A 14472-nucleotide genomic window follows, 5' to 3' on the forward strand; every position below is an offset into this window, starting at 1 on the left:
TTTTCCTAAATCTATAGTGCCTTATCACATTCTCCTCTGAATTTAAATTGAATTTTTTAAGCTCCCTGTCAATGTACTGCTGCAACCATTGTTAGATGATCTTAAGCAATATTTTACTTAGATGTGATATCAGTGATATTGTTCTATAATGTGAGCATTCGGTTGGATCACTTTACTTTTCAATGGAAATAAATATGGATCTCTTCCAGTTAGTTGGTCAAGTAGCAGTCTTCCAAATTTCCTGAGTGTTTCCAGTGCCTCATCAGTTTGTTGAAACTTTTCAATTGGTATTCCAATTCCTGAAGCTTTGTTTTCATCTAATTCTTTCAGTAGCTTGAAAGTCTTCCTTCAGCATCATTAGTTCTTGCTCATTTGCTGCCTCCTGAAATGGTTGAAAAGCAACTAATTCCTTTTTGGTACAGTGACCCTATATTCTTTCCATGTTCTTTTGATACTTCCTACATCATTCAATATTTTGCCCGTAGAATATTGCAACTCAAGAATTGCAATTTTTCTTGGGTAAATTCGTTCCATTTAAGATAAGCTGAGCATGTTCTTCCTCCTTGGTTTCTAATTCTAAGCTTTCATATATTTCATTATAATATTTTACTTTATCTTCTTGAGCTGCTCTTTGAAATTTTCTATACATCTTTTTGACTTCATAATTTCTTCCATTTACTTTAGCTACTCTATGATTAAATCAAATTTCAGAGTCTCTTCTAACATGCACTTTGATCTTTTCTTTCTTTCCTTTTTTTCAAATGACCTGTTGCTTTCTTCAAGAATGATGGTGTTGATGTCCTCCCACAATTCATCAGATTTTCTGTCATTAGTGCTTAATGTGTCAAATCAGTTTATAAAATGTTCTCAAAATTTAGGTGGCATAAACTCAAAGTTGCATTTTGGCTCTTGCGGACTTTCTTCAGCTTCAATATGAACTTACATATGAGCAATTAATGGTCTGTTCTGCAGCGCGTCCTTGGTCTGGTTTAAGCTGCTGACACAGAGCTTCTCTGTGGTGTCTTACCACCGACATGATCAATTTGATTTCTTTTTATATTCTCCAAATAAGTCCACATATAGAGCTGTGTTTGTGTTGCTGAAAAAAGCTAAATGCAATGAAGCAGCTGTTGGTCTTGCAAAATTCTATCCAGCAATCCCCAGCTTTGTTTTTATCACCAAGATCATATTTTCCAACTTCTGCTCCTTTCACTTTGTTTCTAATTCAGCATTTCAATTGCCAAAAATTATCATGCATATCAATCACATGTTTGATCAATATCAGACTGAAGACATTGGTAGAATTCTTCAATTCCTTCAGTATTAGCTTCAGTCTCATGTATAAATATGATTCATGTTTGGATCGATTAGATTTACTTCAAGGAAGATGAATATAATCCTAGCAGAAACAGTATTATACTTCAAGAGAGATCTTGAAATGTCCTTTTGACAATGAATGCAACACCTATCCTCCTGATTGTGTCACTCTTGGGTAAACCCTATGATTTTCTGATTCAAAACAGCCAATTCTGGTCCATTTCAGATCACTAATGCTTAGGGTATCAATCTTTCTGCGTTCCATTTCATTTTTGATGACTTCCAATTTACCCAAATTCATAGTTTCTACATTACAGGCTCTGATGATAGTAGATTTTTTTTCAGTTATTTCTTCTCTCCTCGAGTTATGCCAAATCAGCAAATGAAGATCCAGAAGATTCCGTTTCCCCAGACTTTATTCCTTTCAGTGCACTATGGCTGAATTTACTTTGAGAAAGGAGCACCTCAGAAGTCACATGTTAAGTGTCTCCCTTCCTGAGGAGCCCTTCCTCTGACACTATTTCTTACAATGTTCTGATTCCATATATTAGGCCTTCAGTATCTGACAATGTGTCAGGTTATGCATAAGTTTTTCAGCAGCAACTTCCTCTCAAGTGGGCAGCTGATTCCTTTTACATAGTCTGTTTTTAATCAGGAAGCCCACTTTATATCTGTTCATTTTGAGTGACCTGCTGGTATTTGAACCACTAGAGACAATGTTTCCAGCATAACAGCAACACACAGCCACCACAGTATGACAAACTGACAGGCAATTGGTAGAAAATATAAACTAGGTAGCATTTAAATCCACCTGGAGAATTACATATATAAATTCCTCATTTACCCACTCACACAGTATTATACTCCTGAACAAAGCCATGGTATTTTTATTTTTTTCCATTTCATTGGAAGCTGTTACAGATAATATAACAATCCATAGTCCAGTTTGTGCAAGCATGATTGTACAATTGCAGCCACCATCATTTTCAAGACATTTTCTTTCTTCTTGAACTCTTTGATATCAGCTCCCCTTTATCCCTGCCCTACTCCAACCTACCCCCCAGGAACTCTTGTTATTATATTAAATATTATTATTATTGTGGTTATTACTCTTTTTGTTGTTGTATCTAACACTATCCAATGTGTCTGTTCACCTACCATTCCGGTATCCGATCCCCTTGAGTGGGATTATGTAGTCATCTAGTCATCATTACTATCAGTTCCCCCTACTCTCCGCCCCTTTTTCTGCACCCTCAGAGAATCATTGCTCCCATTACTATTTCAGAAGGATTTATCTATCTTGGATTTCATGCACTGAACAATCTTAATTATACAAATGAACCTACACAGGTCTAACAAGATTTAATGTGGTTAAACTAAGACCATAAAAGTAGGAGGAGGAAATATTAAAAAAACTAGAGGATAGTTGTGTGTTGCAACAATGCTATACTACACCCTGGATATATCATCCCTTCGGTTTGGCCCTTCTGTGAGGGACTGTCCAATTGTCTTGTGGGTGGATTTGGGGGTCTCCACATTGCTTATGCTTCTTCATGTCAATTTGGTTGCTTGTGTTTGAACTTTTGTTACCTATTTCCATCGACACCTCATGATTACACAGGCTGGTGTGCTTCTTCCATATGGACTTTGTTGCTTCCCTGCTAGATGGCTGCTTGTTTAACTTCCATCCTTTAAGACACCAGATGCTATATATTTTAATAGCCAAATACCATCAGCTTTCTTCACCACATTTACTTATGCATCCATTTTGTCTTCATCATTCAGTGTTGGGAAGGTTAGTATCATACATTGCCACATTATTCAAACAAACCATTCTTAAATACCTCTAACTTACAATGTGGCTCCATTATGGATATCCTCCTATCATTCAGATGCGGTGGCAAGCATTGCCCCCTGCATCAAATGTCTGCTACTGAGATTCCTCAGGGACTTCCTACTTTTGTTCCCTTTGCTGATCTGTCGCACTCCCCTCTTGGTTTGTCCCCATGTGGGATAATAAGAACAGCTGAACTCCCCAACCTGTATATTTAGTGCTGTCCTCTGTAACACTGTCACCTAGGGAGGGGATGTTATGTCTTGAGTTGGGGCCAGGCTTTCAGTCTTCTCTATGGGAAATGTGCTCCCAGCTGGAACTTTGCCTCAAGGCTTGTCACCTCGGAATTAAGTCTACTCTCAATCTCCCTTTTCTGTGGAGACATAAACAATACACTCCACTTGGGTGGATTAGTGCCCTGTTCCCCCTTGCCATCTTTTTTCTTCCTGCTCCTCTCTGTGGGCCTTAAAGGAGTGTAAGGGGGAGAGGAAGATGTCTTTATACAGTTGCTATCTGTATCTTTTCCACTTTTTTCTCATTTTATTTTTCCATGACATATGCATTCTTTGTGCTCTAGTTTGGCTCTTGCCAGGTTGTTTGGTCCTCCACCCAGGATTAGTGCAATATGTACGTCTTGCCCTATTGATTGAACTTACCTCAGTGGACTCATGTTGTACTTGTCCTTTTGTGCTTGATGAACTTAGCACAATATCCACCAACTCCTTCCTTGAGACGAGGTGCCTCATTGTTTCTTCACTGTTTTTTAGGTATGCATAGTGCTCCATTGTGTGTATATGCCAGAGCTTTTTAATCCATTCATCTATTGATGGAAATTTAGGCTGTTTCTAATTCTAGGTGATTGTTAACTGCACAGAGATGAACATTGGAGCATAGATGCCTAGTCATGGCCTGTTTCTTATTTCTTCTGGGTATATGCCCTGGAGTGGAATTGCTGGGTGGTAAGGTAACTTGATTTCCATCTGTTTTATGTATTGCCAAATCTCTTTGCACAGTGGTTGTACATATCTATAAGACCACCAGCAGTGAAAGTTCCTATCTTACCACAGCCCTTCCAACATTTATTGTTTTCTGTTTTCTTCAATTGGGGCTATCCTTGTGGGTATTAGATGGTGTCTCATGGTTATTTTAATTTGCATTTTCTAGATGGCTAATGATCAGGAACATTTTCTCATATGTTTATTGGGCATTTAGGTTTCCTCCTTTGTGAATCTTCTGTTCATGTCTTTTGCAAACCTCCTTAGTGGGCTATTCAATTTTTTTCTTAATGTAAAGTTGCATGGTTATGCAGTATTTAGAAGTAAGATCTTTGTCTGACATGTCATTACCAAATATCTTTTCCCAGTCTGTGTGCTCTTTCATATTCTCTTGATGAAGTCTTTTGATGCACACTGTTTTTTTTATCTCAAAATGTCTACTCTCTTTTCCTGTGAGTGAGTATCCTTCATTACTGCTGATAGCCCACTAATTCCCTGCCTTAACGTTCTTAGTTTTGTGCCTTCTTTCATTGATGAATAGCCTGATAGTTTGGGGTTTTACTTCGAGGGCCATGATGCACTTTGAATTTTCCTTGTGTATGGGGTGAGGTAAATGTCTTGGTTCATTCTTCTGCAGGTTGACATGCAGTTTTCCCAGCACCATTTGTTAAAAAGGGCATCTTCCTCCAATTTATTTTTTTTGTGTGTGTAGGGGGGAGCGGGGATGATTATCAAAAAACAGTTGTCTGTATTTTGCTGTTTTTATTTCTGGATTTTCTGTTCTTATCCATTGGTCTGAGTATTTATCATTATATCAATGCCATGTTGTTTTGACAACTATAACTGTATAATAAGTTTTAAAGTCAGGTAATGTAAGCCCACCACTTTATTCTTCCTTTTGAGATGTTCTTTGCCAATTCTGGGTTTCTTCCCTTTCTATATGAAGTTGGTAATCAGTTTTTCCATTTCTTTAAAAAGTGATGCTAGTATTTGTTTTAGTATTACATTGAACTGATATAGTGCCTTATAGGATTGACAGCTTTACAATATTGAGTCTACTGATCCATGAGCATGGGGTACTTTTCCATTTGTGAAGGTCTCTTTTGATTTCTTGTAATAATATGCTGTAGCTTTCCAAGTACAGGTCTTTTTTCTTTTGCTTGGTTAGATATATCCCTAGATATTTCAACTATGGAAGAGCTTGTGTAGCATTGGTGTCAGCTCTTCCCTGAATGCTTGGTAGAATTCTCCTGTCAAGCCACCTTTTTATTTGATAATTCCTTATCTATGTAGAAGAAATGGGACTGTTCAAGTTCTTGATATTTATATGGGATAATCTGGGTAGGCTTTATTTTTCCTGGTATTTGTCCATGTCCTCTAAATTGCATTCCTTGGAGTACAGTCCATCCTAGTACTATGTAACTAGTCCCTTAATTTCGTTATAATTTCCCATATTTAATCCCTCAACCTGGATATTGACATCTGCTCCATCCTACCTCGTGTTAGGTTTGTCAAAGTTTGTTGATTCTGTTAATCTTTTTGAAGAAAAGATTAATTTTCTCCATCGTTCTTTTGCTTTCCCACTCATTTATCTCTGCCTCAATTTGTATAATTTATTATCTTTTGCTACTAGAAGGATTGTTCTTTTGACTCTGTTCCAACTACTGAAACGTTTGTGAGAGGGTATCTACCATAAGTCTCTCTTCCTTCTTCATATGTGCATTTATCAGTATCGAGCATTCTCTGATAACTGCCTTTGTCGATATCTCTATAACCCCATTTGTTGTATATAGCAATCCAATTGACCTCTACTTGTTGATCTTGTATCCTGCAACTCTACCATATTCCTCTATCGCTTCCAGCAATCCTACTGTGGAGACTCTGGAGTGCTTAATATATACAATCATTTAATTGGCAAATAATGATAATTTCACTTCTTCTTTCCATAGATATATACTTTTGATATCCTTCCGTTGCCTTATATTATTAGCTAGGACCTCCATGACTATTTTGAATAAAAGTGGGGACAAAGGGCATCCTTGTCTGGTTCCCTTTTTCAGTGGGAATGTTTTAGTCTTTTCTCCATTAATTGTAGTGTGGTGTAGTGGAAGCAGGGGGTTGGGGCAGATCCAGGGCTGTGAAGCAGTGGCAGGGGCGGGGGCAGGGCCATGGGCCATGCATGTGTCTGGGAGGTTGTTGCAGGTGCATGTGGCCTGGGAACCAAGCCACACACTGCTTCAACTTGGCTGAGCACACAGAAGGGCCAGGATTGGTCAGTGTCATAGGGAAGGTCTGCACATGTGATAGTACAAACTCCTGGGGTGCCTCAAGGCTCCAATGCATGTCTGAGGCACCCTATTTATCCCTTGATCCCCCAAACCATCAACCACCCACAGCGTTCCCATTGCAGTTAGTTCTACTTCATGGCCATCATCCCAGCCATGGCATTTTTAATTGCCTCAACTGCATGTGACAACTGGACAATGAATATGAAAAACCATAGAAGAACATATGATTTTAATTATCGTTTTGGTGAAGAATATTGTAAGAACAGATAAATCTGACTTGGACGAAGTATAGCCAGAAAGCTCCTTCAAAGCTATAAAGACAAGAGTTTATCTCATATGCTTTGAACATATTATCAGGACAGAACAATCTTTGAAAAAAGACAGCATGCTTGTTAAAGTAGAGCATCAGAAGAAACAACAGGAAGGTCCTCAATGAGGTTTAGGCCATAGTGGCTGCAACAATGTGCTTCAACCTCACAGCATTTGTGAGGAGAGGTATTTAGGCTATGTTTTGTTCTGTTGTCCGCAGAGTGGTCATTTGTTGGAACCAACTGGATGGCACCTATCAACAACATTCATATGCTTGGCAGATAATATTATCTGGACTTAACAAAACAATTTGGCAATTTTCCATGACCTTGTGGACAGCTCGGGAAGGCTGGAGGACTTATTGCCTATAATTATTTTATTCAGCCCTAAAGTAATAGTCTCTACCTTCTTCATAATAATTTTAAAAACTTTTCCAGTTATTGTCAAGAACCATCTCTTGCACAATCTGAGATTACTTAAAGTAATTGATTTTTCTCTTCCTACAGAAAGAATAGAATGATCATAATAGTTTATTCTATCCTTTGTTCTCTATAATAGCCAAAAACAAAAACAAAGATAACAAAGAAAAAGTGAAGAAAAAATTCTGAGGTGAAAGCAACAATCACCAAACATTTTAGAATAAATATCTTTTAATATAATACCTGAAATATATTAATTACACAATATAATTGGAAAATACTAAATATTTTCTAGTAAGTAGCTAATTTATAATTGTTTTATTAAATATTGATGTTAGGTGTTTTCAAGACCCTTTGAACACCAGAAGGAAACATTGCTTCTTCTTTCATTACTCCCACAATTGTTGTTCTTTTGACCCCATTGTTGAAGCCACTGTGTCAATTCATCTCCTGTATGATACGTGTGAGTAACTGTGAACTAGAAACCTTGTAATGCCATGCTGCTGCAAACACAATAAGCGTTCTGAGAAGCAGGAGCAGGCATCTCAGTCCAAGCAACAGCCAAGAGTGGAGCAAGTCCTAAGTAGTAAACCTCCTGGATCCAGAAGACAGGTTAACCATCAGAGGAGCAGAAGCAGAACCAGGAGCCGGAGCATGTAACAACGTGGTGAACTTCCCAATGCAGAAGTTGGGAAACTGAGTGCTTTTGTGCAGGAAGCTGGTATTTTGAGTGATGTGGCCGTGGGCAGTTAATTGGAGAAGCTGGGCTTGCTGACCCACAGAAGTGGAGATGAGTGCCTTAGGGCTGACACTGAAATGCAGTGCCACTGGACACTGAGTTCAGGGAGCTAAACTTGCTGACCCACAGAGCTTAAGCTGAATGGTTTCAGGTTGAGGCTTCCTGGGGATAGTATTCCCTTTAGGCATTTATTAACAACCTGAAACCACTTTGTGATGTATCCCTGGTAAACAACTCAAACTTGAGCATTTCTCCCTGGAATTACAACCTGTTAACATCCTTACTCAAACTCGAATTTATTACCATTGAGTTAATACTGACTCCTAGGGATCCTATAAGGCAGGGTAGAAATGCCCTGATGAGTCTGAGCCTATAACTCTTTACAGTAGTGGAAAGCCTTGTCTTTCTCCCATGGAGCCACTGGTAGTTTTAAACTGCTGACCTTGAAAATCATAGCCTAATGCATAACCACTACACCACCGGAGTACCTTTTTAACATCCTTAGTAAACACTTTAACCATAAATATTGTTCGAGAATCCTGTGTAGCAATTGCAATAGATATTAGGAACTTGAAAGGTAAAATAAAGAACATCAATTAAAACATCACAATTGGTGTCAGAAAGATCAGGCTCATTATGACCTCCCTGATTCGTTGGAAAAATGTGGTTTCGGGCAAAGTGGAATAAAAGAGAAAAAGAGACACGTTTGGTTTCCAGATGGGATTAAGCAAACCCATTGATTAAAGCAGATTTTATGTTGCAATCTATTACCTAAAGCAAAAGCTATTCATGAGATACAGATTTGGTGGTTGTTTGTCTAACCCCTGAGGAGTTAACTCTTTGGATGCCTGTGGAGATACAGAGTGCTAAAGAAAGGGCAAGGCATAAAATTTCTTGGTTTCTATTATCAATAGTAGCTGCCACAGCAGAGAAAAAGAATATAGGAGTGAATTGTAACACTGTATAGAGCTTGGACCAAGTTAGTGTCAGGGGCTAACAGGAAAAACTGAATTAGAACAACAGGAAGTACCCTTATGACCACTGATCACCAAACAGGTAGTCTGAGGAACAGAGAAAACCAAAAATGATTGAAACCAGGGTATAGCGAAAAGGAGCTGCTTCAGTTTGTAGACTGGGGTCATCAGCTTCCAGAGGAACCATTACTAAAGATAATTGTAAAAGTGGTTAATCTAGGAGCAGTGTCTTCAGTTTTGAATGCTACTGAATGGAAAGATGTGTTTGGTTTGATTCGAGATCACAGCTCACTATGGAACATTCACAAACGACACTCCTAGATTCAACTGTTAGGCATGTAAACTCAGAAGGGACAGCCATCCTGATGTATTGGGGGAAAAAATTGTGGTGAGATTTTTCTACCCCGATAAGGAAAACTGCTCCTCCCGCTCCTCCCAGAGGAAAAAGATACTGCGGTACTTTTGGAGGCAATGCTAGAATGACTTTTTGGTGATTGGGATATTCATCCAATGAATATGCTCCTTACACAGGCATGACACATAAGGTAATCAAGGGAGCCCCTTCTACATGTGTACCCTTATAATTTTACTACTGCAAACAAAGCAACAATCTGAGAAGCAGTATCATATATGTTGGCATAATTTCCCTGCATGGGCTTTGCAGATGCAAGAAATATAAGGGCAATTAATAGGGAAATGGGAAGGGGCAATTGTCAAAGAGCTTATACAAGTAGGAAGGAAATTTTTATATAACTCCTAATATTGATGGAGTCAACATAAGGATTATAATACAACACTAGAGGAGGTTGAGTGGACCAATGGAAGCTTCTACTATTTCTATGGACTCCAGCTGTTAGGTATTTAGTGAAGGGAATTATCATTTGGCATCATATGAAGCACAGACATACCTAGTTGGTGAAATAAAGATTGAGGAAGGGGTCGAGGTCTTCAACAGAGGACCCAAATAATATGCTGATTTATGGGTAAAATGGCTTGTGGCTGGTGAGGAGACCATCTTGGAGTTCCAAGACACAGCAGCTCAATACACTGTAATCACAACCCTGCCAATAAAATATTGAGAGGGCCTATGATTAAACACAGGAGATATGTAGTGCAACAATTGAAGGTACTGAAGTGAAAGGTGGATGAGAGTTGGAAGATTTAAACAGATCGAAGAAACAGTTGTGTCTCTCCCTTACCATGATATTATGTCTAATTATTACCATGGATATTCTGTCTAATTGGGGAACACTCCCTCTATCTGGTATTGTAAATTGAAGATGTATAAGTCTGCCTTAGGCTGGTATTGGTTGGACATACTAAACGGAACCATTAGCATTGCCTGAGCCCATTCAGATGGTTATTCTGAAACAGTATAGGATACTTGATGGACAAAGGAAGCTCACTGCTCTGACTAAACACATACCTACGAATGGCTGGAGTACTGGTGCTAAAAAATTCTCTTTAAAACAGTCCTGGATGGCCTATGAAAAAGATAGATGGCTCATGAAGATTGACTGTAGATCTCCCATGGAGATCTAAATAAAACAGTATAGATTTAAATAAAATAACATAGTGCCACCTGTGGCATAAGCTATTCCAAACATGGTATTGACAGTTCAGAAAATATAACAGGCTCAAGTAGACTGATACTCAGTAATTTATTCTTCAAATGCTTTTCTCCATCCTATTCTCAGAAAAGAGTGAGCCACTAGTCGCTTTCACATGGAAAGGATCACAATATACTTTTCACCACATTAGCCTCTCCCTGTCATTGACTCAATGCTGACTGTGGGTTTCCGAGTCTGCAAGTGCTTATGGGAGTAGACTTCCCAGTTTTTCTCCCTCAGAGCTGCTGGTGCTTTCAAACCACTGACCATGAGGATCCCAGCTCAATATTTAACTACTACACCCTGAAGCTTTCTTCATATTAACCTAGAGTTCCCTAAATTCTTCACTTTTCTGCCATAGTTTGGTTAGAAGAGAACTCAAGGTTTGTGGTACTCAAATAATTTTATGTCAACTAGACACTCCTTTTAGGGGTGTGGTTAAACCTGTCAATTAGTCACAGCCTGATGATGTCTCTGTGGAGGTGGCCTTGTCATAAGAGGGACCCTGGATCCCCACCATGTCACTGATCCTGAAGCTACTGGAGTCCTGCCATATTTCCACCAACCTTGGATCCATTGATCCATGCGATTCTGCACTCATCAGTCTCTGATATTCCTGTATTCTTCATAGTTGTATGTGGCTGTTTGAGTCTGAAGTGCGACTTATGGACTAGTATTGGACCTATGGACTTGAGTTGTTCTGAGCTAGGATGATTTATTGATGTGTAATTACTTCTTAATATGAAACTCTTTCTTATACTTATATGAGTGTAACTGATTTATTTCTCTAGTAAACCTGGCCTAACACAGACTTAGTGTAGATAGCATGCGCAATGATACATTACATTGATGATGTTATGTTAATAACAAACACAGATTATCAGGGCAGATTTGAAAACAGTGTCATCCCACATGACCAACAGAGGTTGATTAATAAACCTAGCAAAGACCCAGGGTTCTGACCAAATGGTTCTAGTTTTGGGAATAACATGGGCAGGAGCCACTTGTGACAGTCCACAGACAACCAAGAATAAGTTTCTATCACTGCCTCCTCCCAAGATTAAGCATGAAGTTCAGCATTTCATTGGTGGATTTGGATTTTTGAAGATTAATCCTTCACAACTAGGAATATTTCAAGCCCCCTTTATTAAACTACTGAGGAGAAAATGACATTGGCAAGGAGGGCTGAGCAGCAGCAGGCTATGTGTGAGTGACAGAAAGCACTCTGACGCTCTTTGCTGTCAAACCTTATGACCCATCTTCAGACAATATTTTGAAAGTGTCAGCAACACATTTTTGAAGAATGAAGCTAATGGCCAAAAACAGAGAATACTTCCCTACAGTGACCATAGGAATTTTGGACTAGGAAGTTTCCAGAAGTTCCAAGATTCTCAGGATTTTGTCACACACTATTTGAAAAGCAATTACTTTCCTGCTACTGGAAATTGATTGAGACTGTCTCAATTAAAAAAGGATTAAATCATCACAACACCTGAGATATCTACAATTTCTTGGGTGATGTTGGAGAAACGTCCAAATAATGAAGGTTCCATAATAAAACAGAAATGGTTCATACAGGACAATCTCTTGGGGAAATTCGGAGTGCCATCCACCGTATTCATCAACAGGTAGCCTCTGTCCCTATAGAGCTTTCCTTGGAAACATATTAGAAGCTGCCAGAGCCTAATGCCACATAGACAGAACCCTTGGAACAATTTTCTCCTGATCAGTGGTAGGCAGCTTGCTTTACAGGTTACAGTGCCAGACTACATCTATTGTGGAAAGCTGCTACAATAAGATCAGAGGGAAAGATTTTAATTTAAGAAGACAAGAACAGGTAAGCTCAACGGATTGAACTGCATGCTGTTTTCCTAGCTGTGATGGAAGAATTGGAGAATGGTTAGAGCCCATATGTTTGCATTTTTACTGATTTGTAGGCTGTGGTCAATATCCTGGTTTTATGGTCAGGTGTGAGAACAGATTGTCTTAAGATGAACTCTGAAAAGGGAATATGTGCCAAAGTCTCTGCATGCATAGCTATTGCTGCTAAATGCTCTGAACACAGAGAATCTGGAGCAGAATGCTGTCCATGGCTTGCAAGTAACAGAGAACATTTATGGGACAGTCTAAACCTCATTTCTTCTTCAAGTAGGACAGGATAATCACCTTCCACAGTTTAGTCAAAGGTCCATTGGGAAGGTCCTGATGGCTCCTGGGGAGCTGATGCACCGGATGGTCTGATCTTCATCTTAAATAAAGTGGGCACTTTGCCTCCTGTTCCCTGGGGTGGGGGTGGGGAGGCTTAAAGATGGCATTCTACAAAATATCAGTTACTCCCTGTTCCTGGATTTATTCCACCACCACCCCGGATCACAGACAAATTGGCTAAAATAGTATTGCTTATTTGTTTGTCTTCAGATAATTATTAACAAACCTTTTGTGTGAGAACTTGTCACAGGAGGTAGGATAGATGACAAATAACCATATAATAGCCTGCCTTGAATAAAGATCTGGGCCTTGCAGACTCCTCCTTGTGTCCTCTCTGCCCTAAATTTGTCTCTTGTCTTTGATCTCTATTCTGTCTTTCTCAATCGCTACTATGCCCCCTCTTGATCCAGGTTCAATGTGTGAGCTTGCTGTCAGTCAGGCGATGGGAAATGCGAATGTAAACTACTAAAGGAACACCTGTATGGGGCAAGGACCTATGGAAAGTACTACTGGAATTTAAGGATGTATAAAAAAATCTATTATATCAGACCAAATGATATTTCTGACTTCTTCAATCTCCAACTCCTTGGGACTAGTTTGGTATTAATTCTTTTTTTTAAAATCATTTTATTAGGGGTCCATGCAACTCTTATCACAATCCATACATACATCAATTATGTAAAGCACATTTGTACATGCATTGCTCTCATCATTCTCAAAACACTTGCTCTCCACTTAAACCCCTGGCATCAGGTCCTCAGTTTTTTCCCTCCCTCCCCGCTCCCCTCTCCCTCATGAACCCTTGATAATTTATAAATTATTATTTTGTCATATCTTGCCCTGTCCGATGTCTCCCTTCACCCACTTTTCTGTTGTCCATCCCCCAGGGAGGAAGTCACATGTAGATCATTGTAATTGGTTCTCTCTTTCAAACCCACACTCCCTCTATGCTCCCAGTATTGCCACTCACACCACTGGTCCTGAAGGGATCATCTGCCCTGGATTCCCTGTGTTTCCAGTTCCTATCTGTACCAGTGTACATCTTCTGGTCTAGCCAGACTTGCAAGGTAGAATTCGGATCATGATAGTCGGGGAGGAAGCATTTAGGAACTAGAGGAAAGTTGTATTTTTCATCATTGTTACATCACACCCTGACTGGCTTGTCTCCTCCCCAAGACCCCTCTGCAAGGGGATCTCCAGTGGCCTACAAATGGGCTTTGGGTCTCCACTCTGCACTCCCCCCATCATTCACTATGGTAAGATTTTTTGTTCTGATGATGCCTGATGCCTGATCCCTTCGACACCTCGTGATCACACAGGCTGGTGTGCTTCTTCCATGTCGCCTTTGTTGCTTCTGAGCTAGATGATCACTTGTTTACCTTCAAGCTTTTAAGACCCCAGATGCTATATCTTTTGATAGCTGGGCATCATCAGCTTTCTTCGCCACATTTGCTTATGCACCCATTTGTCTTCAGAAATCATATCATGGAAGGGAGCACACAATGATATGATTTTTTTGTTCTTTGATGACTGATAACTGATCCCTTCGGTAGCAGGTTCTAGTGGTTATGCTGGTTGGGGTGCGTGAGGTGCTTATTGAATCTATCAGAATCCCTTATGAACCCTGTAGATTATGAAAGGGAGAATTCCATCTTTCAATTATTTGTGTTTATAACAGGAGGCCCTTTCCTAGTAGATTGCTGCACAGTTCAGAATTATCATCTCCTTATGTATGGCCCCAGGGTCGAGAGAGGTGATTGTAGCTTCCCAGGGAGGAGG

Source organism: Echinops telfairi, unplaced genomic scaffold (genome assembly GCF_000313985.2).
Source record: "Echinops telfairi isolate 266 unplaced genomic scaffold, ASM31398v2 ScPeMD7_3509;HRSCAF=4178, whole genome shotgun sequence".
In the NCBI taxonomy this organism is placed as follows: domain Eukaryota; kingdom Metazoa; phylum Chordata; class Mammalia; order Afrosoricida; family Tenrecidae; genus Echinops; species Echinops telfairi.